General features: G+C 37.8%; 1 long non-coding RNA gene across 2 annotated transcripts; it reads left to right on the top strand.

Annotated features, from left to right (window-relative positions):
• Positions 1 to 4,251: 4,251 nt before the first annotated feature.
• On the top strand, positions 4,252 to 26,669 carry LOC127977434 (uncharacterized). Of its 2 annotated transcripts, none has more exons than XR_008158208.1 (3): positions 4,252 to 4,980; positions 21,833 to 21,931; positions 25,698 to 26,669. It is a non-coding gene; the product is annotated as an uncharacterized LOC127977434 (long non-coding RNA). The 2 variants fall into 2 exon arrangements; XR_008158207.1 differs by having other exon boundaries at positions 4,255 to 4,968.
• Positions 26,670 to 27,296: the final 627 nt, after the last annotated feature.

Raw genomic sequence — 27,296 nt, 5'->3', positions numbered from 1 at the left:
TAACTGCATTGCAGGGCTTTTTAAGACCCCTCCTGGCCCGACTCATGCCCCAGTCCTGCTGGCCTCATTAAACGGAGTTTGACGGAGTTCAGGGTTAGACAACCATGTCATGCGGCTGAATCCCGCTGAGCTGGCGGTGTGATGTACCATTCGATGTTTCCCATATTTTGACTCTTATGAAAAGTATTGCAGGTCTGTGAAAGTAAAACACAGTTGGTGGTAATGGGAGCATGAAACTGCAAATGCACTTGCGCGCACACACACACACACACACACACATACACACACACTCTTGCTGGAGAGAGAAACAGAGATGGAAGTTTTGCCCGAAATCAGACATGTGGGCATGATTAATTGCTGTTTGCTGGGGTCTGCTGGCTGCTCATGTGTTTAGATGATTCAAGTTGCATTTACGTCAAAGTGCAGCCATGCGACTGTGTGCATCTCATGTGCATTAGATGCCCCCTTCTCTCTCTCTCTCTCTCTTTCTCTCTCTGTGAAACTTTTCTCTCTCTCGCATCACAGAAGTGCTCAAGGGAAGTAGCATTAGCATCTCTTTTATTTCAGTTGTTCAAACTTTCATTCCTGTTTGAGCATTTCTGAGTTTAGTTAAACTGCCATTCAGTCCCTGTTTGCACACAGGTCATTTGACAATATGCACTCTAAAAAAAAAAAAAAATGGTATGAACAACTAGAGCACAGCTCGGCTACATTCATTGGTAACTCGAACATTGCTTCCAAGAAGAGCTATGCCTTACATGACATATTTCTAATTTAATATTGGATTGAAGTTACTACTAGATATTGTCAAATATACAAACCTTATTAGCCCATTAATGTAAAGTAATAATGTACAATCAGCAGGATGATGTATAAGACTCCACTTTCCATTGACCATTATGTCAGGGTTGATCTAAAGACCTCAAAATACTTTAAGTGAAATCAAAGAACGAGCCATAATTTCTAAGAATATTGGGCCAAAACTAATTTAGTTTGAAGATCATTTTGGGAGTTTGAAACATTTAACATTTAAGTGAAAAGTACTACGCTGTGGATGTATCAAGGCCTTATGTGATAACGTACAGTTATTGTTCATTATCAGAGGGCTATTTGCTTGTAGGAGATTATTTTTTGAGAAAGACCATCTGAGTGTTAATTATACAGCTTAATAATTAAGTATTTACCAAATAGGACAAAAGATGTTGGGTGCCACAGTGGCTCAGTGTGTACTAGCACATCACTTTGAGAAAGCCCCAGGTCAGGATTCCTCCAGGTGCTCTAGTTTCCCCCACAATCCAAAGATGTGCAGCAATTAGAAACACTAAATTGCCTGAAGGTGTGATTGACTGATGTTGGGATAGACTTCAACATCCCCGTACCCCTGAGATTTGGAAAATGGATGGTCATGAAACATTGATAACTGGTAGAATAAGCTGCAGGACATTTTTGCCGACAGTCCAAAGTAAATTTAAAAAGCTGACAAGGATATGACACTGAATATTTGACCCCACAGATCTAGTCTGTCATTCAGTTTTCAATTCTAATTTGTGTCTGTGTGGGTGTTAAATTTGGTCTGCGGTGGTACATTATTGATAGGATATGTCCACAGAGGGTGTCAAGCCTTTGATCTAGGGGGTCGTATGTTAAAGATAGCCATTAACAGACTCCTAATGCCACTGGGGACGCATCAAATATTCAGCACTTGTCTGGACATTGGCAGGCATCCTCCCCAGAGGCGTTCGCTTTGTCCTGTAAGGCACAAAGAAAGAGGGATGGAGGTAGATAGTCCTGAGAGAGACCGAGACAACCTCACACCACCCCCAAGAGATAATCAATACCTCCCGTCTCGGCAAACAGCTGTCAACAAACTGACCACTTTCACGACTCTGCGAGAGCTCCCTGCGTGTGTGAGGCAGGTGCTTCATGGGGGGCTGTGCATTCTTCATTTTACCAGACCTCCTGGTGCTCTTGTGCAACTCTGCGATTTCTGGAGCATGAAGTGCTTTGTTGTGATGGTGCACGTCTGTGGTCACCCGGATGAAAATAATACCTTCTGTCTGCTGGGTGTAAAAGAGCGTGCAAAACTGCGGAGAGCACTTGGGCAACAGACTGCAGAGAGGGGATGACCTCTGACCACCGCCTGGACTCTGGGAAGAACTGTTTTTAATTTCCTGATGCTCCAAGCATACGTACATACACCCGCACCCTCAAAGGCACTGCCAAGTTCCTATCCTCCAGATGCAGTATGACATGGCCCATATGGGCAAGAAGTCACCATCACCCTCCCATGTCCACTGCTCACCTTGGGTTAGTGCTGTGAATAAGGAAAACTCCTAAATGTACCTAGACAGATGCATCTAAAAGTGTAAACATACATTATCAAATGACTGAATTGCTGAAGATTGTAGGTGTTCTTGCTCGACTGCATTTGCATCCTGAGACGCTCGTTCTGCTCAGCTTTCTGCATCTGCAGTCACCCCATCACATCATTGCGTCATTTGCATAAAGTTGAACTTTGTTCAGTCAGGCTCCATTGCCAACAGTTGCTGTCAGTCATGTCATCTTAACAATCATGCAAACTTGAACGTAAATTACTTCTTGTTGCTTTGCCATGGCATATCGCTGTCAGTGTGAATGCCTATGGAGAAAACAATTTGTGTCACACAAATAAATCACTGTCACCTTCCCATGTCTACCACTCACCTTGGAATATTGCTGTGGATAAGGAAACTTCCTAACTGTGCTATGTTGACAATCACAGGGACTGAATTGCTGGAGGCTGCTGACTGTTGGTCAGGAGTAGGCATTCTTCCTCCACTGCTGTATCCATTTGTATTACGAGGCAATAGTTCTGCTTGACTTTCTTTTTGCTTTGAATACTGCATCACAACCTACAACTTAGTTGCATTGCCAACTGTTGTCCATCAGTTGTCATCTTATATCCACACCTGCTGCTTCATCACTACAAATCTCTGTCAGTGTGAATGGCCACACTGGACAGTTTGTGCTACACATATAAATCATAAATCACCCTCCTATGCCTACATCCCACCTTTGATTAGTGCTTCAAATCTACCAACACCACCTTGTGCTTCATAACATAAAAGTAAGATGCATGTAAAAAGTGTGAACTTAAAGGTGTTCACACTGACTGCTGGAGGTTGCCGAGTTCCTGTTGGTTGCTTTGTTGCAAATCAATGTAAGTACAAATTGTAAGTACAATTTTTTTCAACGGTGGGCATTGTGGACTTTTTGAAACTCTCTTTAAAAACACTTCAATAGTTTAATTCATCTACTAACAATGTTCAACAGTGAGTTATTGTCTTTGTCCTATTTTATCTGAAAGTCCAGAAAATTTTTCCACCACAGTGTCTTATCCACCACATCTCAAATGATGTACTGTGTTAAACAGCATTCTGAATTAAAGCAGAATTAAAGTATCCAGTTAAAGTATACTAAAAAGTACAATTCCAGGGTATTTTTATTAAATGCATACACATGTAGACATGTATTTGTAGAATGCTTAGCATGAAATAAATGCAATGAAATAAATGCAAATGCAATTTAGCATATTTATTTTGGGAATCTTTTACCGTATGTTGGACTTGAGTTATGGATAAGAATAGTTTCCAACTGTACGACATAAAATTGGAATTCAGTACCCAACTGTATCATGAGGAATCAAATGGTTTGCTCCACTTTACCATTGTGTTTCTACTCGTTAGCATGAAGATGAACTACCTAGAAGCTAATTTTGTTGCTCAGAGATTGCTAGTTCATAGCACAGGAGACCTAATGATGTTCTCAGATATGTTTATTGAACTCGTCATCTCACTTTCACTGATATGGTAGTCTTTCAAAAGCTACACCTTTGTGCCTTACTTACCCCTAAAGGGTGCACGTAAGTACTTTAAAGGTACACATTACTACCTAACATTGTAAAAATTAGTACCTTTCGAGCAGTTGCTGCTCCAGAAATGCAAAACAAAAATCTACTACCTAAATGGCTTGGATAATCAGCTAAACATTCAATATTTTGTATTTTTTCCTGCCATTTTTATTGCTGAACAAACTATCAGTGTCGATCATGTCATTTCAGACACAAATTAACAACGCTTCAAAACATTATAACATGGGAGTCATTGCTAAATCCCCATCCGTACATTTTCGGATCCAGACTTTGGGTTATTCTGTGCATCAGTCTGTTGAGTGTAATAGAGTATCCAGTGTATAATGTGTCAGTGTTAGTGCATGAGAGAGGGGGCAGAAAATAGAGGCAGGCCTGGAGGCGGAGCCTTCGCTCTGATTGGCTGCAGCAAAAAGGGGCCGTCACAGAGAGGGCCGGATTAGCAGAGGTGGGGGAGGTGCTTTGCTTTTAGCTGCAGATCAGTGCACAACGGCGAGAGATTAACACTGTTCACAAACCCAGAGACATGAGGAAGATGGAAGAGGACCTCGAATGTGTCTGTGCGAGAAACAGAAAGCTGATTTAGGACTGCTCTGCACTGGTTTCTTCTTCTAGGAGTGCCTCAGGGTAAGGACTCACTGTCCCTTGACTGTCTCTTTTAGGACTCTCTCTGATCCTTTGAGGCATGGACTACATATCATTTCAGCCTTTCTGGGACTCTTCCTCTAAGATTTCGGAGCGTCTTCTTTCACCCCGTTTCTAAAAGAGTGAGAGATATTTGTGTCTCGTACTGATTCTATCAGACTTGAAGGGTTTCATTCGAGAGTTCCTTCAGTCTTTTCTGCCTTTCTCTCTCTCTCTCTGTGTGTGTCTTTGTGATCATGCACTGAAATCATCAGTTCATACATCGAGGGCACACCTGTCTCTCAAATTCACTCACTTGTGTGGATCTAACCAGAACTCTGCAGCTGGAATTTTGGGATGGATATTGCGATGGATTTTGGGATTGCCATATTTTTTGTTTAACGCTGAACCTGCCGCACAAGACAAGGTGAAAAGGGGTAAGAACTTTTGTAAGTGATGCTTTTTATATTAAATATATTATAACGTCACATATATTGAAATATATTTATACATTTCAGCACTGAATTTATAGATTCAGTGTCAAGGATTAAATAAAATGATATATGTATATTTATACATGTAAATATGCAAAGTTTTAAGGTTCAAAACATTTAACACAAAGAAACATTATGATTCTTCACTATTTCTAGGTCATTATTAAATTAAGTAAATTCGTGACATCATGTGAACTCCTTTGTACAGACGGTTAGATGTTCTTGGTTTAAATGAAGCTCAAGATGCTCTTTAGATCATCTCAAATCATGCTGCCGAATATGATCAAGTTTTACGTTTCTAATAATTTCCTTTTAAAGTCTCACTCAAATTATGCAGATAATATATTTGTAAATAACCCTTCATTTTCTCACAATTATTTTGAGACCCTTAATCAGTGTATTCCCTCAGTATTGAGCGCATTTTTACAGATTTATCAAAACGCCATGCTTTAATTGCAGATAAACACTGACTCACCTTGATAGCAGCACCTGCTGGTTGTCACATTAAAACTTTCTGGGCTCGTGGCCAAGGATGACCACTTTTTAACTACTGACCGTGTACGTGAGGTGTGTGTTTGTGCGTGCGTACGGCCATGTGATGGGCTGGTCTCTGGATACTGAAAAGGTTACTGCTAATTAAACCACATTTCTCTCCACTGAAGCACAAAATGTAGGACTCCCCGTGTTCCTCCCAGCAGCTGTTATTCTCTTAACACACTTCAGTATCTCTCTCTCCACTCACACATCTGTATATCGGCGCTTAGCAATCTCACGCTCTCGTCCCTGTTTCACTTCACACAAGCTGAACAATCTTCAATCAGTGTGTGTGAGTGTTTATACGCATGGGGAGGGGTTCGTGTATGTGCTCAGGGGAGAGATTGTGAGAAATAGTGTGTGTTCGTGTGTGAAACGGGTGTGTTTCGCTTCTTTCTGTCGGTGACAATAACCTTGTGGGAGTCAGTCAGTCAATTAGTTCAACCTTTCCAGTCTTTTGCATGTCTTTCTGTCCTGAACTTCAGGCTCTTTATTGTAATTTTACAGGTACAATGAGATTAATTTTTTTTTGTGTTCCACAAAATCTCTACAGTGAAAATTAAATAAAAATGGACCCAATCTACTTTCCTAATAAGTGTAATTAAAACTCTTTTTGTGAATGATTCATCTGTGCACATTATTGCAAAGAAAAATGTGGTTTGACTTATTTTTCTACCAAAATAAGTGATTTAGCCTTTCTGCTGACATCATCTGGACCATGTGAACTAGATAATGTTAACCAAAAGCAAAATGCATATTTAGTCATTGTTTTAGTGACTGTTTCACTTGGAAATGCAGTTCATCGTTATTTTAGTAGCATCATAGATAGATATAATTACATACATAATAATTATAATTATATATAATTTATTTTTTTACATTTTTTATTAAATCTTTTTCATTTTTACCTTTTTCGTTTTTATTTATTTTGATTTAAAATGTTGTAGATGAAGAAATATACATAATATACAACAAAGAGGTATACCTGAATAAACAAATTTTGAAAGTTTCATATATATATATATATATATATATATATATATATATATATATATATATATATATATATATATATATATATATATATATATACAACATTACTTAAATAATGGGTAGATTTTCCAGATAATACTTTATAAATTAGCTTTGGCATTAGTACAGTGACAATATTAAATGTCTTTATAATATCATGCTTAATTTTTATATAAATGGGTCTTGTGAAAATATGTGGCTTTCATTATATTTTCGGAAGGGGATCCTCGTCAAGAGATCATCATCTACTTGAAGTAGAGTATACTAAAGCAAATGTTGCATCGATGCAACATATTACTGTGGCGCTATGATAATGTAATCATAGTATCGTATTGTCTTGTCCTCGTTTCACATATCATAAAGTCAATTTCCATATCCATGTCTTCAGCACCATTGCTACTTAACTCATTTTCTGAGGTAACTTCCGAGCAACGTTTCATGATATATGAGTAGGAGAATGTAAAGTAGTTTTAAAGGCATCCTCTGAGCCGAGCCAAAGCTTTACTCTTCCTGTAATAGTGCTGACACATTTCTGTTGGTTTTTCAGGACATTTACACTCATTTTATAGCCTGTTGGAATGACTGTGAGCAGTATACGGACTCGTCGCTCATTCTTATGTCTCTGAAGTTGTCGTCACCTCGGGTTGTGAACGGGCTCTGTTTGTGATCATGGTGGTGGTCGCCAACTGTGTACACACACATGGCTGAAGCTTGGCTTAGGATGATTAGATGCCCACTCTTTATCCTTCGGAACCACACACACACACACACACACACACACACACAAGGTCTGACAGATGGCCTTCCTTGAGAGAAAGACAGTGATCCTTTATCACCTTGTCCTTTGTAGCATCAACAGTGTCATTTGAAGAAATGAAACAGGGTCCCTGATTGCAGCAAAAGGGCAGTTTGCTGACAGAATTACAAGGATAGTGACCCCAGAGCGACGCAGAAACAGCATGTTCTCATCCTACTCTTGCTATGCATCTGTTCTTCCCTCATCTTTCTCTCTTTGTCACTCTCAGTAAATGTCATGAATGCCTCACATCAGTATGGGCAGGTTGATTGGTGAATGGGACTGAAGTGACCGGGGTGGAGAAAATATCCAAAATATCCATAATCAATAAAATAAAATAAAATATATATGAAGATGGAGAGATACACCAAGATGGGTAGAGATAGATAGATAGATAGATAGATAGATAGATAGATAGATAGATAGATAGATAGATAGATAGATAGATAGATAGATGTAGTATGTGCTAATTTAACAGCCTGAGGTCAGACGCAGTGATTATTATATCATAAGCTCAGATATGTGTGACCTCTCTGTCTTAATGGAAAACCTTGCCACAGGTCTCGTCACTAACACTAGAGGCCTCTCTTTGTTGTGAGATGAGTTATGCAATGCAAGACTCCACAATGCTGTTTTTAGCATCGAGGTCAGTTACAGCAAAGGAGCTTTTGATGGTGTTTAAAAGGGCTGAGTTTTAGGTGCAGTAACATATAATCCCACACTCGCGTCGGCTGAAACATACCTATAAAGACCGAAGTCGGGTAACATGAATAGTGTTATACAAGACAGCACTGAGAGGAGAACTCAAGTGACCCTGATGGAGGATTGAGAGCATTAATGACTAGCGGTTCAGCACCCGCAACACACCGCCGACATGGAAAAGCTGTTTTTAATTGATTTTCTGCTTTCACATAGAAGTAGGTCTTTTGACAAATTCTCAACTTTACTGTTCAGTTTTTTGGCCTTTTTTCAATGGGATAGTGAAGGCTGATGGGAAATTAAAGGGGAGGAATGGGGTCAGGCATAGTGCAATCTGCAGATTTTATGCATGCAATGAAGCTCATGTATGTCAAAAGCATTCTATTTCATTAAATTATATTATCTGCAAGTAGCATTTTCTAGAAATACAAGTGAAGATTTAATATAATTAAAGGGACAGTTTGCCCCCAAATAAAAATGTTATCATTTACTCACCCTTGTTGTTCCAAACCTGAGCTTTTCTTCTTCTGTTGAGCACACAAGAAGATATTCTGACGAAAGTTAGTAAACAAACATTTGACGGTAGCCACTGACATGAAAAAAAATAAAAAAATACTATTGGAACAATGGATTCTTCATTTTTGGGTGAACTATCCTTTTAAGCACACTTCATTTTCTCAAGGTTGTTAATACGACAGATTGAAGAAATGTCCTTGCATTGACAGTGCCATAACAATTTTATTAGTCATTTGAGTTTTAGTCGCACAGTTTCAAGTGCTGAGACCATGATCAATCTAGGAGCAAAAAGAGGAAGTGATGTTCACGATTACAAATTGATATTCGCCTAAAGATGAAATATTTAACCACAAACTACCTTTGTTTCCTCGCTGTACAGGAACACAACATCAAGCCCCTGTCAGAACATGTCTGACTCGCTTTCATCTAACACTGATACAACACTGTCTACAATTCTTCACTGAAGACATTTGCAGGCACATTTGCCCAGGATGAGTAGACAAAAATTATGTTTAACAACAGTCCTCCATAACCCTGCTTATCCTCCCATCATTCCTCCCTTTCATCAAGGACTCAAGGTCAGAGAAGATTGTGAGAATGGCAAAGATCATTGTTTGTTTTTATTAAAGTCTGGTGGCCTTCAAGACCCTGGAGCCATTTTTTAGGAGACACCAGCATGTGCCTGTGTGGTTACGACCAGTTGGATGACCCTTTAGTTAAATGCACGACACACTGTTGTTTAGGTTCTGCATTCACATTTATAACCACCCTCTAGCTCGTTTGCACATATAAAGGTCCATTGTGTTTGTGTAAGTGAGGGTGATCACAATCTTGTATTGTTCGATTTCAAGTAAGAAGTGCTGGGAAATGTGAGATAGAGAGGTAATCTTGTGTTGCTTGAGCCCCTTTTACACTGCACGTTGGTCCCGGGAAATTGCTGGAACAATGCCGGATTGCCTTCTGTGTGAACGCAAACACATCCCAGGATTGATTCCGGGATCGATCCCGGGTTGGGGACCTAGTAACATGGCCGGGTTCATTCCCGGACCGAGCTCTGTGTGAACAGAAGCCAGAACCAGTGCCGTAAAGGGTGTGTTGTAATGATGGCACACGTTATCGTTAGCTCCTCACTATCTGCACTAAAGCTGAGATCGTTCGCCAGCTTAAGTGAAAGTTAAATGTGCCTAGGGTTTTTGACTCGTACATTACACTTCACATCCTGCTGCTTTTTCCACTGGTACAACTCGGCTCAGTGCGGCTTGGCTCGGCTCGATTTGTGTTTCCACTGCAGTTTAGTACTGTTTTAGAGTGGGAGGGATTATTCAAGTCATTATATTTGCGCCGGCTCTACTGTTGTGAATCCTGAAAAGCTTTTTCCCATCAAGATCTCGCTGGAGACGCTCCTCGGCTATCAACAAAGGGTATGTCTAAATCATTCAAAACTGTTGCATTCGATCCTTCGCTGACTGTGCTGAATAAAATCTAGCGGGTCTGTTGTGTCTCATGTTACAAGTTCAATGACGCAGATAGTGACGATTCTCTCTGGCCAATCTGTGATCAGCAGAGTTTACACATCATGCTTTGATAATGGAACGGTTCGCTTGGAACCTCAAGTGAGCTGGTACTGAAAAAAAGTAATTTTTGTAAAAGTAAAAGTTTTGCGCAATCCTCTTGTTCAATATTCTCTTGATATGGCAATATTGACACCATCCTTAACTATACTGGAGCAGACGTAACTTGTTGCTTTCTCAAGGGCCGTGGCAGTACAACGTCTAAGCTTTCCACCAATCACAACGCACTGGTACAGCTCATTTCATTTTTGGGAAGGCAGGCCTTCATTAAACCTGGAACTAATCAAGCCATTTGTGCCAGGCTGGAGAGAAATGAATTGTAATAACGTGAATCACATGAAAAATAATGCATGATCAGGTACACGCTCAAAACAAAATCAGGACTTTGTAAAAGTGCATAATAAAAGTGTACTGTCTTTAAATGCACTTACATGGCAATTTATTTCATTAATATTATATTATCTGCAAGTACAGATTCTTAAAAATGTACTTTCTAGATTAGAGGTACACTACAAATGCACATATAATACAATTAAGCGCACTTATTTTTAAACAGTCTGCAGTCTACTTCATATTAGCTTGTTTCTGAAGCACATCCACTTCATTAAATGTTTAGCAAGACAAAAAGTGTGTGATGAAGCCCCCGGGGCCCTTTTTCCATTTGGGTACAATCACAGGTCCGCAGTCAAAATGTCTCATCCCCCACAATGCACCAAATTGCAGCTATAATAAGCAACATTCATTGGTTTTCTCCACATGTGAAGGCAGATGAATGAGAATAGAGAATATGGCTGTCCTGGGGGATGAGGAACGGGGCCCGGCCCCTGCAGTGTGCTCTCAAAGGACGCGGCGGAGGGTTATCTACAAGCCTCAATGCCCAAATCACTCCGCAAAGAGAGAGAGAGAAAGAGAGCTCTCTGGAGTCTTGGGAAAACATGCAGTGTGCCTATTGTCATGGCTGTTTTGCAGTGTGATCTGATGTTTGTGTCCAAATGCTTTTCTTTTTATCGTCATTGTGAAATACACAAATAAATGTGTCACAAACTGCTCACAGACTGTCCTTACTGTCATGTCAAAACTATTTGTATAGTGCTTTAAACAATAGACCTTGTTTTACAGCAGCTTTACAAGCTATCAAGCATTTGAGATCTGCTATATTTACATTTTTACAATGATACAAAGTCACACAGCCAAGATTTGCTAAATATCATCTACTGCTTTTTATGTTATGCTGCATATCCAACTTTAATCAAGAGGCTCTGGCTGCAGACTTGCACTTGCACTCTCAGACTTGCATTCTCAGACATGCACTCTCAGACACTTGCACTTCCGTTAGTGGCGTCACTTGCAGTCTTTATTTTTTATTTTATTGATTTTTTTTTTACGTTTTGTTTGAATTTCCCTACATTTTATAACAGTAGCCAGGTGGCGAAGACAAGAAAAAAATAAACTAAATTACAATGTCACTTGCAATCGCTACTTTCACTCTCTGCTACCTGCGACACTTGCAATCGACACAAATCGTGCTTGTTGCCAATGGAGACAAGAAGCTGTGGTAGTGAATAAACGCAACGCGCAAAGTTTCACGTTAAGCATTTTTCCATATAGAATAAACTGTCTACAACTCGTTTATATCACTGTCTTTGTCCATTAAGCTACATTATGTGTTTTATTTATGATTTTCTATAGGAGGAAAACGTTTAATGTACAATTTAACTCACTGCATTCTGTACTCGTCTGCCTGCCTGTACGGAGCTGATCCTTTTTAAATCACTTAATGCATTTCATAATGCACGTTCATATTTGCTGGTCTGTATATACTTTGAGTCAACAACAAGACATATTGGCTATGCCTACTGAATTGTCTTTATCATCTTAGTCTGTTATTAGGCCACATTAAGTGTTCGCATTGTGTTCATAGTCATCTGCTTGCCTTATTGTAAATTAAATAATAACTATATATCGAATTTGGTCTTTTAATTGAACTTAACGTGTCCTAATACATTATGCCATATTAGGTGTTAGTTTTTTTCTACAGGAGGAAACCGCTTAACGAAAAACTTTGTGTATAGTAGTAGGCCTACTAATTTAGTTTTAATCGTTTAATCAATCACCACCACAGCTTCTTGTCTCCATTGGCAACCTTTTACTGTCTATGTTAGCAACATGCACGATTTGTGTTGATTGCAGGTGACGTCACAGGTAGCGGATAGTGCAAGTAGCGATTGCAAGCTACATTGTAATTTAGTTTATTTTTTCTTGTCTTCGCCACCTGGCTACTGTTGTAAAATGTTGAGAGATTCAAAACAAAAACGTATAAATAAATAGAACAAAAAAATAAATAAATAAATAAAGACTGCAAGTGACGTCGCTAGCGGAAGCACAAGTGTCGGAGAGTGCAAGTCTGAGAATGCAAGTAGCGATTGCAAGTGACATTGTAATTTAGTTTCTTTTTTCTTGTCTTCACCACCTGGCTACTGTTGTAAAACGTTGAAAGATTCAAACAAAAAGTTATCAATAAATAGAAATAATAATAATAATAATAAAGACTGCAAGTGACGTCGCTAGCGGAAGCACAAGTGTCTGGGAGTGCAAGTCTGAGAATGCAAGTCTGAGAGTGCAAGTCTGCAGCCAGAACCTTCTCACTCTAATATATATTTCTAGGCAATAATATAGCTGTATTTTGTAAATTGACACTCCGAATGAGCGTACTCTTTCTATATAGGATATGCTTACTGTATATCCAATTTTACATTAAAGAGCTGCATAATTATATAGTTACATTTTGCACTGAAATCAAACAGTTGAAATGTATACAGTATACAGTATATCACTTTACAAGTATACTGTATAATATACCGTATATTCAAATATAGAGTTGTGTTTTTGTGACAATGCAAGCAATCAAGCAGCTGAGATATGCTATATGCTGTAGTATATAACACACTACACAGTTATCTTGTATGTATTGCAAAACTATATGTATTGCAGATGCTTTATGTATTAGAATAAAGTTGAACTGTTGCATTGTATAAAGAGCTGGGTGAAATATGGTTACATTTTATGATAAAATAAAACAAATCAGGCAGTTGGAATTTGCTATAATATATATCACTTTACTTGAGTGTAGTGTATGTTTTCGATTAAAGTCGGATATATGAAAACTGTGCAATAATATAAACAATCATTGAGATTTGCTATATAGTAGACTATATTAGTTTTATGTGAGTGTATGTATGCAGATAAAGTATGATGTACTTTACATCTAACTTCAAATATATTGCTTGATGATAATATTGTTACATTTTTGACGATATAACAATCAAGCAGTTGAGAATATATTACATGATCACTTAACGGCAGTGTGCTGTATTTATCTGGGTAAGGTTGGATATTCTTATGGTAGTTGTATAATCATTATGTGGTGATTTGTCTGTCTGATCAGCTGTTTGGAATGCCTGGTCTGTTACCCACAATCCCCCATGGTCTTTTGCATGCCAGCTGAACTCCGACTCTCTTCCTCTGCTACTTCTTCCTGCCTGGAGACTGTGTGGTGGATCACGCTGGGCCAGATCCTTGGAACTGTGGGGTTTAATGCTGACTAAGGACTCGTCGGACGAGCTGAGTGGGTGGAGGAAAGAAAATGATGGGGAAAAAAGGGAACATATTGTTAAATATTCAGTAAGGTCAGTTGCTTTGCTGTGTGTGTGTGTGTGTGAGAGAGAGAGAGATATACAGGCTGACACGGATATGTGAGGATCTGTTACTTGCTGTCAACCAGCATCACATGTCCGTTTGGTCAGTTATGATGCTCATGCAAACATAATATCAGAAAAAAAAAAGAAAAAAAAATCAGTTGCCCCATTCACGCTGTGCTTGTTTTTCATTGTAATTGTGTTTATGGATGCATTAGCAGCACTTGCCTGTTAATGGAACATTACCTGATAATTCATCCTGTGGTCTTTTCCCCTGAGAACTGGGATGTGTGTTCAAAAATGGGCTGTTAGTTAAAGCCTTGGTGCAGGACACTGTGTCTATCAACTGCATTCATACCTTGAGTACAAATAGAAACAGGATCTACTTTACAAAACAGACCCTCCATCTCTGTGTCAAACGCAGTGGAAGAGTGTGGCTAAATTTAGAAGTCTTCTTGGTGGTAGTGTAAACTACCAAGTATACTGCATACTGTCAACTATTTTTTAAATGTCTGTGAAACCAGGGTCCCTGCGGGCCAAAGGAATTGTGTTACAGCCTAATAGGATTATGAAACTAAAAAAGGCAATGATTTGATTGAATAAATATGAGTTCAAAGTCAAAACGCTGTACTGTAGCGCGTTCTACAGGCTTGCTGTTTCAGAGTAGCTTGCAATCAGTTAATACCTCATATTTACGCGATATGATTGCTTATGATCTACTGTTGATGAGTAATGACAACACTCACTTCATGGTGATTATATTGTAATATGTAATAGATGGTAATAAGAGTGCACATTTTATCTATGTCATCTTTTCAGTGACTAGCTGGAAGTAGTAAAGCACATACATTTCAAAATAAGAGTCTTAGTGTTTTAGTGCTTGTTTCCTGGATTTAAGTCTTTTTCTGTAATTATATATGAGAGAGAGAGAGAGAGAGAGAGAGAGAGAGCAGAAAGTCTTAAATTCAAAACCATGTCATGTTATTTCATATCATGGTTACATGTTGCATGCACTGTAAAAGGGGGAAAAACTCATATCTTCCTCAGCATTTTTGTCTTGTTTTCCAATACGAATATCTAAACTTCCTTAAATATGTTTACTTGAGATGCAACACGAAGATATTCAAAGTCTTTCAATTGAACAAAATGAATGGAATTCATGCTTAAAACAAGATCAAATATCAGTCAGTAACAACACTTGATTTTTCTGGGCCTGTTGGCAGATATTTGTTCTTGTTTTTCAGTTTACTTTATATCACAAACTTACTTCTTTTTGATCAACTTCAATTGGTCAAATTCTCATAAAACAAGATTGATCATTTAATGTCATTTTTCTTCTCAGTATATCTTGATTTTATAATCTTTAAACATTTGCACTGGAAGGCAACACTGTTTGAAGTTTGTTCAGAAACTACAGTAAAAATAAATAAATAATTAAATAAATAAATTCTCCCATATTTTATTTCATCCTGTTTAATCAAGTAACAGATACATGATTTATTTTTAGATTGTATCAGTTTGTTCTGTATGGACATACATTATTAATTTAATTTGTGCAGGTCATCAAAAAGGTTGTCTTATATTTGACTTACATTTTGTAGATATCTTGGAAGAATCAAAGATAACAAATCTGAAATAATGTAAATAGACAAAACAATTGTTCAGATAGTGCTACTGAAGTGTAGTGCATTGATTTTGGTTGAGTTTTTAATTATAATGTTGCTAAGTTAATAGCATTATACTTTACAAACATAAAAACACACAAGTTTTGGGTGAAATGGTTCACTTGAATCAGATTTATTGATACTCGTTGCCTAAAGCCCAAGACACGCTGCTCAGTTTTTGGCTGTTCCAGATGAAAGATTGGCATCATGTAACAGTCGTGGTTATTTCTGTGATTGCGTGATTACCTATGTTTTACAGTGAGAGAGGTTCAAAGACAACCATTTAATTTTCTGACAGTTTCAGACATACAGCTTGACCATTGTACAAGTACGTTTGCTGCTACGATGCACATTTACTGGCCAGCCAATAAAAATGTGACTTGAAATCAACAAGATATGGTGCTAAAGCTCTTATCCCTCCCTATCCCTTATTCTTCCATCAATAGGGTTAGTAGGTGTCCTCATTGTATAGTCTACATGCATGCAAGTTTATTAGATCTATGTTGCACAGTGTGATCTGCAATAGGATTGATAATAGACTATGTGTAATGAATTCTGTTCACATGCCTATATAAACAGTACATACTGAATACTGTAAAAATTGTTTGGTAGTAAACGATTTGCATAAAGACCATTAAACACTTAAAACTGAGAACAGGTTAAACTCTTAATGCATTATATGCTGTTTTGTGTGTGTATGTAACACTATTCAGTTCTTGTTCTAAAATTTTCCGTTTCCATTTTGCCTAGACCTTTGGGAACAGTGCTGGAGGTGTGTTTTGGACGGAAGGGAAATTTGTATTTTGGGTCTGTTCTGTATGTTTGTGTGTTTTCCTTTGAAGCCGTCTGTCTGGTTGCAGAAATAAGGAGGGTTTTTATCTACCTCCAGGGATTTCGATGCTCCTGCTACTTCAGTGAGCTTTAGCCCACTGAGATTTTCAGCGTCTAAATCGGATTCATTCACAAAGTCCCTTGTCCTACAGATTTCCTTTCATTTAAAGCAGAGAAACAGTCAATAAGGTAAGCTGAGCGACAGTTATCTGTTGTATGACTATTAGAATTCAGAATAACACAGCAGATACTGACCTTTACATTCACAGCCACACCTCAGCTGTCACTGTTTTATGCCTTAACGGCACAGTGAACTTTACTCAACCTCACAGCACTATGCAGCCATTTGAGTTTTAGTACTGTATCATAAAACTGCATCGACTGGATGGATGGTTTTTTAATCCTTATGGGGCAAATCAATGTCTTTTGTTACTGCTCCTTATCGGTTCGGGGCAGAAGTCGGCCGTGCAGCGGTAAGGTTTTGGAGGGGGTTTACTGCCCTGCATATGTTCTGAATGAACGTGAGGTGAGAGCTGGGGGGCGTTCTCCATTAAAAGAGCGATGAAACTCAATAATCTTCCCGTCGGAGTGCAGTATGGCCACAGGCTAAACACAGACAGGCGGCGTAATTGACTCTAAGCAATCTTCACAACTGCATAGATCTCTTTAAATAGAGGAGCTAATGGCTATTGGTTGCTGATCTGATTTTGCCGTTGGGACCTGATGGAATTGCGCTCTGGAGGTATAGGAGAATTTGAAAGCTGTGTGGAAGCAGAGAAAGTGGAAGAGAGGCAATTATGATTTCTGCAGGATTGGGACTAAAATGCTGACAAGGAACTGAGCAGACTCAGAGAGTTGCATTTGTCTTCGAATTGTGAGAGAAACAAACATTCATCACTGTAACTCACAGTGACGTGGAGCGAGAGGCATGATAGACGGAGTGTGGAAGCTGAGAGGTGCCAATTAGGTTTTATTGTGCAGAGCGTTTTGATGTAGCTATTTTGGTTCATTTTACCTCACCTCACAAAGTTCATGAAACAGAGATTTCTTTCATGCCCGAAGGAAAAAACATTTTGCTGAAAGATTTGTTTTGGAGCATGGAATATTGTTTATAGCTTCTCAAAGCTGGTTGTTATCTGGTCAGAGATGGTCATTACTGTTTTCCAAAAACATGGCTACCAGTTTAAGTAGGTTTTATGAGCAGGGGAATCGCTAACAAAAGCTTTGTGATATCTCTACTAGACAGCATGAGATAAACAGATGCCAAATTGAGTCTCAGTTTCTCAGAAAAGACACTGGTAAGCATGTAGATATCTTCTCTAGAGTTTAAGAAGAGAAATGTGAAAATTCGCTATAATGTTTGTATGATGTTAAACATTTGTAAAACATGCATGTCATGGCACCGTGCAAGTGTCCAATTTTTTTATCTGATTGAAAAGCAGACAAATTCAAGCATTCTTATGCATCGTTTTTATTTTATTTTTTTTATTGATCGAATAATTTCAGGTCACCAACAATTTCAATTTGATCAAAATTTTATTCAGATCAAGCTCATGGATATAATTGTAAACAATTTATTTGAGTGCATGTGAACGTAGATTGTCATTGCATCTGCTTTTACTCCACACAAGTCCTTCAATACAAAATATCTGTAAAAGAGAGTTAGCCTCTGTTAAAATGCAATTAAAATCACATTTGTATTTCCTAAATCACAATTTTAAAATACTATAGTGCTAATACAATTACATTTTTTTCCCCAAGTAGACATAATTTATTAAATGCACCAAAATGCAATGAATAATTACATTCATTAATAGGAATAATCACAACCCCCCCCCCCCCCCCCAAAAAAAAAAAAACGTATTCGTCCAAGTAAATCAATATATTGATCAGAGATCTTTAATGATCAGGTTTGTTAGCTCAGCTGTAAGCAGTCTATGTTTGCCGGGCAAATGAGTACATACAATTTTCATATTATAGTACATTAAATAATCAAACTGATGTGTGGTCACAGATGTGTGTATATCGGGCTATTTTATAATGTGCCTCATGCAATCCGATTTTATAGCGCAGATATCTTTTTTCATCATCAAAGCACAACGAGGTGTAGGCCAGATTTCAGGCGAAAGCAGGATTAAAAATGTTTTTTAATTACAGAAAATTGATATTCTCTGTACTGTTCCTGAGAACTGCAGTTTCACACAGGGCAATGTCACCTTCACCAGCTTGTGATGTTATTTCAAAAGGGAAATATGGGGGATGGCTCATGTTCATTCCACTTCAAACATGTTCAGATACTTTCAGTGGTGACAGTATTCCATAATAAGTGCACAAAGGTCTTGACAGAATGGCAGAGAACTGCTGCTTACCCCCAAGCACAGTTGTACCTTTTGCGCTACTGATCTTCAGCATTTTTTCATGCCTTGCGGGATAAAGCCATGACAGGGCTGGTGTAGACTGCTGTTTTGGCACTTCTCTTCATTGAATTTAGTCATGAGTCGCATTAGCATCGTGGGAAGATAAGCCATGTAATGGTGCATAAAGCGATGCAGATACGTTCATTAACCCGAGGGTCGGTCTTGAAAAGAGAACAGCCCGTTATCTAATGATGGTATTGTTCTACTTGAAGGCTGGAGCTGTCATTTGTTGTTTAGCATTATTCACCGAAGCATACATCTTTCTTTATTCTCTTTGTATTTTGTTTTTGTCCTTTCTTTTTCTTTTCAGGCAATTTCCTTCCATTGCAGCTGCAGATAGCAGGGGCTAATTCAGAGAAACATGAGGGGTGTTCAAGCCATGATATGCTGTAATTACCTCACATTCATTATTACACATTTATATTCGGAATATTATGGTTCTGTTATAAAGAATCGTACTGGTGTAGGCAACAGCATTTGAGAGTCTGTTTAAACAGGATTTGTTCTTAAAACAGCTAGACAGAGCACAGTGGAAGGCGTTGTTGGGTGACGAATTAACCATTGTGGAAAATAATTGTTCTTAACTGTATTGAATGTGCACTTGTAGTGTACTTCAAATCTTAGATGAATATTGATTAAATTAAAAGGTATACATCATGGATGTTTCTAAACTCACTTAAAGCTACAGTTTGTAAGATATTTGCAGTAAAATATCCAAAAACCACTAGGCTAGTGTAATATATTTTGTCCAGCTGATTACTTGTTCTGTCGACAAGGACAGCTCCTGTAAACGTAAGCATACGGGCCAACCAAACGACCCAAGAAGAGTTTGGGACAAGAGGAGAGAAAGAGCATCAATATCAGTGTTGCATTTTCTAGATGGAGAGAGCTTTGCGACAAACTTCAAGTATAAAGAGATGCCGATCTCGCTTGTGTTTTACTCGACAGGTGAGTTGTTTTGATTCGTATCTTTACGGAAAACGTTTGATATTATAACGGTCAACAAGATTAGTATTATGGGGCATACACGCCTAACACGGGGCATCGCATCTCTAGATCCATAGTCTGATCCATAGTCTGATCGCGTCTTTGCATTGACTTTTTATGTAATCTACTTCGCAAATCGTTGAATTTGCATTTGCTATGCATGCCCAATTATTGTGTTAGAAGACAACAAATCCCATCTTTCCACGCTCCTTCTTAGCGTCATCAAAGCACGCAATTGTTATTGTTTTGGTAGTGCGCCCTCTAATGACAGGTCCTACAACCTGTACCTTTAAAGCTTTAGTTCACCCCAAAATGAAAATTCTGTCATTAATTACTTAACCCTCATGTTGTTCCAAACCCTGTGAGACCTTTGTCATCACCAAAACACAAATGAAGATATTTTTGTTTAAACTAGAGAGCTCTGTGACCCTTCCTTAGACACCAACACAACTGTATTGTTCCCAGGTCCAGAAGCATATTAAGGACATCAGTAAAACAGTCCATGTGTCATCAGTGGCTCAACTTCAGTTTTGCTACGAGAATACTTTTTGTGTGCAAAGAAAACAAAAATAACAATATATTCAACAGTTCTTCTCTGCCATTTTGGAGAGTTCCCAACAACATAATCAATGTCATCTGTGTTGGTTACGTTGGGTGGGTTGGGGGGGGGGGGGGGCACTAAAATGAAAATAATCAACTTTTTCTACTCTTAGGGGAAAGCGTGTGCATGCATTGTGATACTCTCCAAAATGCCCGGAAATGGTAATTTGGGGGAGATTACTTGTTGAATAAAGCCATTCATTATGGTTTTCTTTGTGGTTTAGTGCTTTCAAATATGACAGATTATATTTTATATACCCATGGGCATATTATCTAGACCTGTATATAAATGAAAGCATGGTAACTGATATCAAATGTATTTACATGAGTAAACCATGACATCATATCTCAAATTTAAATATGCTTAGGTTTGGTCTGTGTGTTATGATTGTCAGTCAGTCCCAAACATTGTGTCTTTGAATGTAGCCTTTGGCAGAGACACGCTACTTCATTTTGGTAATCTCCTCAGGGCAATAGACTACCTGTCCCCCCACACTGTGGAGAGATATTGCTTCCCCCAGGCTTTAATGACTCTTCCATTATTTTCCACTCTGGTCTCGTAATGACCCCTTATTATGCTGTTTGGACACAAACTGGATTGACAGCACTGCAATTAAGAGTCACAGAGGACTTAGAATAACCCTGCAGACCACCTCAACTTGATCAACATGCTGTGCACAAAGCACCACAGGCCACTATCACGTCCCTCTCCCAGAACCTTGTCCTGTGATCAGAATCTTGGAATTTTGGCTGAAATTTTAAGACTCTTGTGATGTGTGTTTCACAGACTAAGCTTTGCTGGTAAATAGCTTTGCTTTGCTAGGTCAACACTAAACCAGCTCTAACCATCTTAGACCAGTATGCCTGCAGTTGAGAAACTGGTACTACTTGGTTTTCTACAAGTAGTCTGTCTCCTCCCTATTCAGTCTCTGGCCTGCACGCTGATCACACTTTCTCAGCTGGAGCTCTGAGATGTGCTATCCTCAGTTTAACAGGCTTTTGTTTTAGGTAGGAGGACACAATATGTCTCTGCATGAAGAGAGACAGTGAGAGATAAAGTATGTTTAATATAGAGCCAAACAAACCTGTGAGTCAGAGCTACGTGATGAAAGGACGACTCCCACAGAGCACAGATGCTGTATCAATTCATGATTTGTTCACTGCACGGTCCTCGGTTTGACCTTTCTTTAAGTCGACCTCAATCAATATCAATAATCTCACTTGTTAAGTTGCAACCAAACAAACTGATGTGTGTTAAAAGAGCATCTTTAAATGTTTGAAATGTATCTCTTGATTTGTGGCCAATTTTTCCGGTTCCAAAAGATTAATTTTTCAAATGTAAAGTTGGAGTGTATGGGAGTAATACACTGAGTTCACCTTTACATTGTAGCCTCATTTTATGACTTTTTACCAAGTACAACAGAAGCTATATATTTAAAGTGGCTTGTATTACCTTCTGTTGCAGGTTTCACAGAGGTTGAAAGTAAAGGTTTTCCAGTGCTTACTTAGTCTGGGTCAGCAAACACATCTCTTCTGCATCACAGAGCTTCCAAGACATATTCTGGTGAGTCATCGGTGGAGTTTTATTCATTTTTTATTATCTGAAATATTATTCTGAAGTCATTTTCCCATAGTTTGTTTCAATGATATGCTGTGCGCACTTCAAGCATTGTGAGGTTCAAACACTTAAACTTTGACCCCATTGGCTGTTGACCTTTTGAAGCACAGCCAAAGATTACTGGAACAAATTACATGATAATGTGGGGAGTGTTGGTATGAAAATGAACAAGATGGATAGAGACTCATTGTCTAGATACAGTAAGGTGCAAACTGCCAATGGTGGGTGCATTTAAATGGCCAGGAATTTTTTGTAGTATTTAGATTTTTATTATTTTTTATGAATAAATATATATTTTTGTCCTTGTGACAATGGGTTCATTTATCTGTTTTTCTTGTATAATTGAGACAATCTGTGCAGCACTGTCATTGTGTCAATAATAGATATGCAAGATGAGCCAGTCTCTTTCTATCTGGAAAATGTCAACTGTGAGTAAGAAGGACAGACACATTGTACTTCTTACAAACATTTTATGTTTGGGTGGCGTACTGTGAGGAATCTTTCCAACCCAGGCTCATGAAAAATAAATTCCAGTGAAAATATTTTTGCAGAAATTATATTGTGTTGCTTCTTGCATGTTTGGTGGCAGTTTAAAAGTGAACAGTCCAGTGAATGACTATAAAAAGCATGTTCAATTTCCTTTAAAACATGACCGTGCTAACATTTTATTATATTATGCTCTAATTTTCTCATTTGGAATTAATCAGCTCTACACTAAACCCAGCTGACATGGTTAAAGAAAGAAAACGGGAGATAAAAGCACATTTGCTCAAGCAACCATGCGATTTTGCCTTGATATCACATGGTTTGGCTTTTTTTGCTGAACAGTGTTGCACAGAACTTGTTTTTGAGTTTTCTTGTTTTTCACATCACAAGTGCAATGCTATACAAGGTGCGCTAATGAGCAATTTTATTACATTGGCAAAGACACACATACTGTATAGAGCTGGTTATGTGTTGGACATTAAAATGTATTAGTTTACAAATCATGCATTATGATAAAAGTGCTTTAAGGTGATACCATAGTATTTTTTTCACTTTAAAAAATATATATATTGATTTTAACAGTAAAACACTTAAAAAATGCTACAGTGAAAACCTTTTAAATGGTTAACAGTTAAGCTTCCATTCTATATTTGGTGAATAAATTAATTATATTTAATGTAATTTTACAGTAAAATACTGGTACAAACATAGTTTTTGGAAGTGAAAAAGAAAAAGTAAAGGTATATATAGTCTTTTAGCAATTTAAGTTAAGTCTGTAAAACCTAAAATGTTGCTACCATATTTTTATGGTGAAGTTCTGGCAACCACAGCTGGCAGTATTTTACTGTAAATGTTATTTATTATTATTTTTTACAGTGTAAGGATCCACACAACTTGTCTTAATTAATTTATAATCTGCACCAAAATCTGTGAGAAAAGCAACTAGTTTAACTACCACAAGCGTTAATTTCAGTTGGAAATTTCTTCTGATTGTTAACGTTTTTTAGAAGATATGCAAGTCACGGCAGATCTTTTCTTCGGCACACAGTTTGTTTTGATTTTGTAGTTCCTACAAACTATTGTCAAGTGATTTAATTAGCAGTTGCTAATTTTGTACGACACAAATGTCAAGGCATATCTTTTTCACTTTCTGCAAACTTTCAGAGCAATCGGCAATACTTTTTCCTTTCTACATTCATATATGTTCACTCTTTTTGATGTCTGTGTTCAAGGTTTAATGTCTAGACACCGTAGCAGCCCTGCCATGATCTGCAATGCTTTTCATGAAGAGGTCAGAGTGACACATGATGTTTTTGTCAAGAGAGGTGTTAAAGCTCTGACATGAGTCATGTGGAAGGGTCTTAACACCTACAAATAATGAAAAAAGACTTTGTATCAGATCAGCAAATGTTAAATAAAGCTGTTTATTTGCTCAGAATCAAGCTCGTCATCGTCCTTCCTCAAGTGGTTGTCAGGGAAACAAATCATTGCAATTCTAAAGCCCTAAACAACTCACTTAAATGTTATGTTTTCCCATCTAAAGGGCAGAGATGCACACTTATATACTTTTTATATCCACAAACAAACAATCTGTGCAACTAGAACATTTAAAAGGGTGCATTAGCTGAGCTCATGAAATATTGATTGCTAAGCATGATTTAGTTTTATCTCTGATATAATGGCTTTTGGGTGCTTTGCTACCAGACTCTGTAGACGATCTGTTAGGTCATGCCAGTTCATCGTCTGGATTGGAGTTCAAGTTACATCCGCTTTCAGGAAGAAGTAGATATCAAAATGTTTAGCGCTGATGTATTAGAAGCAGCTGATGGTTCTTTTTTTTTTTCTTTTTTTTTGCAAATGTGGTGTTTGTTTCATCAAAAAGAACCCAGTTCGACTGATGCTGATGGTTTCTAGAATGTGTAGGCAGGTTGCTAGAAAATTAGCGTGTGTGGAGGTTGTGCAGACCACAACCCACAGGCTGCCCTTGGCTTGGAGTTGGCTGAGAAACAATAAAGGCTCCTTAGAGGGGGCAGAGAACCCTGCTGATAAGATGCAGCTTAGACTGGCATGGATTTCCAGGTTGGTCTGTGTGGATGAGAGCTGATAATGGAGGATCAACCTCTGAGCAATACAGATTTTCTCTGGGAACCAGAAAGACCTCCAGAAATGACATATTTCACCAGAAAGGGCTCTTTGTTTACCTGTACTGTAAAATGAAGCTGGTGAAGCTGGATTTTCTGAAGAAACTTAAAGTCTTGCTTGGTTCCCGGAGGAAAGTGCACAGAGCTTGCTCTTCCATAGATAAGATGACTTGCAGTCAGATTTTGTTCATAGCACAGCCCTATAACCCAACCAATTTGTTCTCCCCCAGAGAAATTCTTTAAATTTATTAAATTTTTAATGAAGATTTGTAATTAAATTTTAATGATTAGATTACATTTTAGTAATCAAAAAACATGTCTAATTGATTAAAATCATGAAACTTTTTGAACTTAATTTTTAGGCACCAAGGAAATTTTGGGTTTCAAATACTTGAAAATGGATATATGAGCAGGTCAGAACACATCTGCATTTTTGAAACTTGAGATTTTAGATGATGCAACTCTATGCTGTCCTGAAGAAATTTTTGCATATCACACAGGAGACTTGGAGCTCTTTTTCATTTAAGTTTCATCTTTATTTCAGGTTCAACCTTAAAATGATTTAGATATGAAATAAATAAAAAATGAAATAAATAAAAATAGACATAACTTAAACAGCTTTTACTTTTAGAATTAATATAGCTTAGATCATTTGGCTTGAAGAACTTGATGAGAAATATTGTGGTTTTCAATCTCTGAGGAGAAACATACAGCATGAGATTATTTGGGGTTTTCATTTTCTCTCCATTTATTTTCAATTCTGTCTATGAGAAACCATGAAGATAGTTAAGAAGCTCACAAGTTCCCATTGTAGCCTGACTTCATCCTGCTCTGACCTTTCACCTTTCATCATGTGTGAGTCAGCAGACCCTCTTGCTCTCCCACAAGGTGCACAGCACATATAAGAAAAGGCCCTCCATGAAATAGACCAAATAAATCATGTTCAGTCTCTGAGCCCTTAGGGTTCAAAACAGGATATGCTCTTTTAGGGTGTTTTATAGCCATTTCTAGTTGTTAAAGGAACTTTTATCCCAGTTTCCCGCCGGTACCCCCCTGTGTAAATACCTGGTGGTGTTCTCTTTCAGTGCCGAATTGGATTGCTTAGGCCTTCGGCGGCAAAACTCGGATAAGCAAGGCAGATGCAAGCTGTAAAGACTGTCCCAGGGCCGTGCTGGTGTGGAGCAGAGATGTCTCTGACAGCATGAGAGATTGCAGGAGATAGTTCAGATGAGCCTACTGGAGATCACTTTGTTTTGAAGGGTCGGTGAAGAAGAGGGGAACGCACTGTGATTCATGCTCCCCTAATGGAAAGCTCTCAGTGCCCTGGAATACACATTTCAGTACAACATGCTCCCAGTTTTCATCCACAGGAAAAATTCTTCTTGCCCCTTTAGAAAGGTAGAGGAATAGGGGAAAAATTGCTATCCTTACACACAGGCATCATAAACGCCACACAATCTTTTGACACCCTGTTCACCCCACCTACTGAAAACAGTGGATTTAGTCAAAGCTTCTGCTGTCATCCTTTATCATAATGTGATGAAATTTCTCACCGTTGGCTTAAAATGCATCTCTGATCAAATTATAGGAGTTCAAATGGAGTGTCTTATGCAAATTACTTCAGTTTGATGAAAAAAGTAACAGAAGCAGATGCCTTTTTAGCCATACCAGGTCAATTTATGGGGTTTTCAGCCGTGCCTCAGTGCAATGAGCGTTCTCTCCTCTTTCACTCACATGATTGAAGAACAAACTCAATTTTTACTGACACGTGATCTCTCGAACTCAGTACTTTGCAGGGGTCTGAGGGGCGTTGGCAAGAAGTGAATACCTCAGATGAACTCAGATCCCTTTAAAGCTAAAAACATTGTACCCTGAAAAAGGCCTTTCTTTCAGTTTTATTGAAATAAATATTTGGTGAGATTGAAGAAATTACAACAGCAATATCATATAAAGGATTTTTATACATTTGGCAGACACTTTCATCCTTGGTGCTACTGATGCCTTGCCCTGTGCCAGCTGAGCCAAATAATTATATACTGCTTTTGTATTATTATTGTTAAAAAAAAAATGTATGTTATTAATATTATATTAGTTATATGTTGCTGCATTCAGAAGGGCTCATAAAATAGATAAATAATTTAAATAACAATAAATCAATAATAATAATAATAATAATAATAATAATAATAATAATAATAATAATAATAATAATAATAATAATGACATAAAAATTATTATGAATTCAGTATGGCTTATTACAATATAAATATTTATATACCAATAACAATGCATCTTCATAACGATTTACTTGTATTAATCATTATGGTCACACTTTATTTTAGGGTCTAATTCTCACTATTAACTAACCATTTACTATGACTTTTGCCTCAATTAAATCCTTATTTGCTTAAACAGCCAATATTTTAATAATAGACATGCTAATAAGCAACTAGTTATTGGTGTGAATTGGACCTTACTACTAAAGTGTTACCATTATTATTATTATTATTATTAGTTTTAGTATTTAAAAAGGCTGGATTCCAACAAAAAGTAAGTGTTATGAAAAGTTGACTGAGACATAGTCGCAACTACAATGGATGACAATTAGGTCAGGGACAAAAGTGCAAAAGAGATGTTAGTTCATGTTTTGGATCAGAGAGTTAGGTTATTTTGTAGCGCTATTC

Source organism: Carassius gibelio, chromosome B18 (assembly GCF_023724105.1).
Source record: "Carassius gibelio isolate Cgi1373 ecotype wild population from Czech Republic chromosome B18, carGib1.2-hapl.c, whole genome shotgun sequence".
NCBI classification, from domain to species: Eukaryota; Metazoa; Chordata; class Actinopteri; order Cypriniformes; family Cyprinidae; genus Carassius; species Carassius gibelio.
Note: the sequence above shows the minus strand (reverse complement) of the source record. Positions and strands in the feature narration are given on the sequence as shown.